Source organism: Capricornis sumatraensis, chromosome 11 (assembly GCF_032405125.1).
Source record: "Capricornis sumatraensis isolate serow.1 chromosome 11, serow.2, whole genome shotgun sequence".
In the NCBI taxonomy this organism is placed as follows: Eukaryota; Metazoa; Chordata; class Mammalia; order Artiodactyla; family Bovidae; genus Capricornis; species Capricornis sumatraensis.
In genome coordinates, this window is record NC_091079.1 from 80,585,097 (window position 1) to 80,588,899 (window position 3,803).

Here is a 3,803-nt window from a genome sequence, read left to right on the forward strand (position 1 = left end):
GCCCAGCTCAGACACCCCCAGAGACTTCACTGCTCGAACATAAGTGCAAGGAGAGCCTCGGGTGCTGAGAAGTCCTGGGGAGGGCACCAGGCTGGAGCGGGTCCCTCTGTGCTCCTTGACCGGGTCTCCAGGCTGGCTGGAGTAGGCCCAGCCCTGGAGGTAAGAGCTCAGTGTCAGGAATGAGGGTTGCACGCCTGGGAGCCAGGCTGCCTGATCCTGTGGGTCAGCTTCCTCCCTGTCCCCCAGCCTTCGCCCACTTCTCAGGACCGTGGCTGCCACACTGTCACCTGATCAGCTTTGCTCAGAGGTCTGAGACAGAAGTTAGGGCGACTGCTTAGTGGATGCTGTGTGCCAAGCGCTCTCCTTGGCGTCTGAGTGTAAGAGTCCATGTGATCTCAGTCATCGAGCCAACACAGATGCTGCCAGGATTGTGACTGTCCTTTGTAGGTGCTCGTCCAAGGCCACCTGTCTGGGGCAGGCTGGGTCTGTCTGACCCCACAAGGCATGCTCTTTTTCCAGCCCAGGGTCGCTTCTCTAGCTCTGCCCTTCCCCAGAGACCAGGGCCTCTACAAAATCTGGAGCCAGCCTGTTCCCTCCTCAGGGAATTCCACAGCCCACCCTCCCGCCTCCCCACCTTACCCCATGCTACAGCTGTTTGCCAAGGCAGAGCTTCAGTCCAGCCTATCCTATGCAGGGCAAGGATGGATAGACGTGCCATCCTATAGCTTCACGTGGCTACCACGTGCCAGCACTACCATCCCAGGACACAGAGCAGTCTCCCCAGAGATTCCAGCTTTGCCTTCTTTGTGAAGGCCACACATGCTCCCAAAATGGCAGGAATTTCTGAACTGAGGCCCGCACTTCCTTTTTTCCCTGTGAAAGACAGACCCCTTATGTACGCTTAGTTCCAGACCTTGTTATTAAGAAGAGGTTTAAATCCTTATGAGTTTGAGGGCTGTGCGACCCCAGGCAGGTGACTCAACCTCTCTGATCCTGTTTGCAGAGTTTTTAAAAATGGTAATATACAGCTCAAGGGGCCCGTTATGAGGGTTAAAAGCGGCTGTGCATGGAAAGCCCCGAACAGTCCTGGCGGTCAGTAGGTGGTTCATCCGTGGCCCTCACAGTTTTGACTGTTGGCCACGGTGCCTCTGTCTACCTCTTGAGAGTTGCATGCTCCTGGCACGGGCACCACTTTCTCTTCTTGGCTTGCCTCTCCTTTCTCTTTTTAAGGGCATTCGTGCGGCAGCTGGCTACAGCTCCCTCTCAGCTCAGACCCTTTCGGAGTCCTGAGGTCCTGCCAGCAATCATGGCCCCAACCAACCTGGCTTCTCTGCTGACATTCCTGTGAACCTAGTCAGGATCTGCCCCAAGGTCCGTCGGGGTGTGTCCGCGCCGGGAGGGAGGAGGGGGAGGGGAACAGCAGCTGCTCCTTTGTTCGCCGGCCACCGGGCGGGTGAGCCAGGGCACAGCCTGTCCAGGCCAAGAGCAGGAAACAGGTGGGCTCTGCGGAGGCCCAGACTGGGCAGTGGGACGTGAGGAGACCCACGTCTGGGCCACGGGGAGGTGCGCAGCGAAATTTAAAGGGCTCCCTTCTGAGTTCCCAGGCTGTGGCGTCTCAGGCCCTCAGCTGGGTTTCAGGTTGCTGCGGGGCAAGGCAATGAGCTGACTCATGTACGTGCGTGTTAAAAACTGTTTAGTCACTGTCTGCCTCTCTGTTAGGGTACAGGATAAGTTGCTGTAACAAAAAGACCCCCCCCCGCCCCCGCCCAGCCAAAGACAACAGAATACAGGAGGCAGGATCGTAACACTCGCTCCCGGGACAGTCTGGGGGCTCCCTCCCGGGACAGTCTGGGGGCTCCCTCCCGGGACAGTCTCGGGGCTCCCCGCTGGGACAGTCTGGGGGCTCCCTCCCGGGACAGTCTCGGGGCTCCCCGCTGGGACAGTCTGGGGGCTCCCTCCCGGGACAGTCTGGGGGCTCCCTCCCGGGACAGTCTCGGGGCTCCCCGCTGGGACAGTCTGGGGGCTCCCTCCCGGGACAGTCTGGGGGCTCCCCGCTGGGACAGTCTGGGGGCTCCCCGCCGGGACAGTCTGGGGGCTCCCCGCTGGGACAGTCTGGGGGCTCCCTCCCGGGACAGTCTGGGGGCTCCCTCCCGGGACAGTCTGGGGGCTCCCTCCCGGGACAGTCTGGGGGCTCCCCGCTGGGACAGTCTGGGGGCTCCCTCCCGGGACAGTCTGGGGGCTCCCCGCTGGGACAGTCTGGGGGCTCCCTCCCGGGACAGTCTGGGGGCTCCCCGCTGGGACAGTCTCGGGGCTCCCCGCCAACAGGCTGGCTTTGCCGCATGTGGTTTATTTGGGAATGCAGTTTTCTTCCATCTTGTGGTTCCACCATCTCCAAAGACAGATGTTCTAAACCTGGGATCTGCAAATGGCTGGTCAGAACTCAGGGGCTCTCTGAGCTTGCGTGGGCAAAAATTACATCCTGATTTATACTAAGATCCATTGAATACTTGAAAGGTAGCATTTCTTCCCATTCTGACAGGAAGCCTAACAGGAGTATTGGCAGGTATAGTATCTGCAACAACTAAATGTGACAGGAAAATATCTGTGATTTCTGTTGTGAATCAGTGTTTATGCTCATGATTATTACTTTGAAAACTCAGTAGCTATCAGATCCATTGTTAGATTGTTCTTTAATGTGTTAATAAGAAGTATGTACCTACTCTTAGAGTGTAACTTTTGACTATTTTTGTGATATTTCATTGCAGTTGTTTTTCTTGGCAATCTTCTGATTTTATTGCATGAATTGAAGAACACTATTCAGCGAGGGGTCCACAGGCTTCACTAGGCAGCCAGAGGGGGCCCAAGACAGGCAGGGCCAAGCAGCCGTGGCTCACGTGTTGCTCCCTGTGCCGGTTGAAGCTGAATCGGCATTCTGGCAGGGGGAAAGGGTACAGGTGCAGGCAAACAAATTCCTTCCGGGTCAGTGGTGTGGAACTTGCACACTTCACTTCTGTCGCCTGCCGCTGGCAGAGCTCAGTCACGTAGCTGCCCCTGGCTGCCAGGGCGGCTGAGACACAGGGTGTTCCCCGGGCAAGGACGGGCTCAGCCAGACTCTATAGTCATGGAAGGAAAGGATCAATGTAGGGGGCCAAACAGCGATCCATCACCATCTCCAACAACTTTTCTTCCCTCCCAGAAGAACCCAGCACCTTTCCACTGTCCCTCCATCTTGCTTCACAGGGCCACTTCTTACCAGCCCTCATCTGCTTCTTCCTGCATCCTCGACACCCCTATCTTCTCTCATTTTGCATAAGGGTCTAGGACCTCATCCTTCTTTCCCAACATTATGCATGCTCCTATCTGAGGCTAACATTCCTGTGTGTCCCAGATCCCAACCCCTCTCATGGACTCAAGCCCACCCTCTCCCGATTCTATTGTTTCTCTCCTGTACCATTCATTCCCCCCACCTCTACGGAATCATCCCCACCAACAAGGAAACACTTTCCCATCATCAGAACCCTTGTCTTGACCCCAGTTCCCTCACCAGCCTGGGTCTCTCTCTTGTCCCCGCCCCCCTCTCCCCCAAACTCCTGAAGACGCTGGTCCGTGTTTGCTGTCCACAGTTCCTCTCTCACTTCTGCTGCCCTCTCAGATCAGCCCATCAGTTTCCCAACCCCCTCACTCCATGGAAGAGTCTATTGGCAAAGGTCTTCATGTCAGCAACCCAGTCATCACTGCTTTCATCTACCTAACCCACCGGCAGCGTCAGATGCAAGGATCACTCCCTCCACCTGGAGACACCA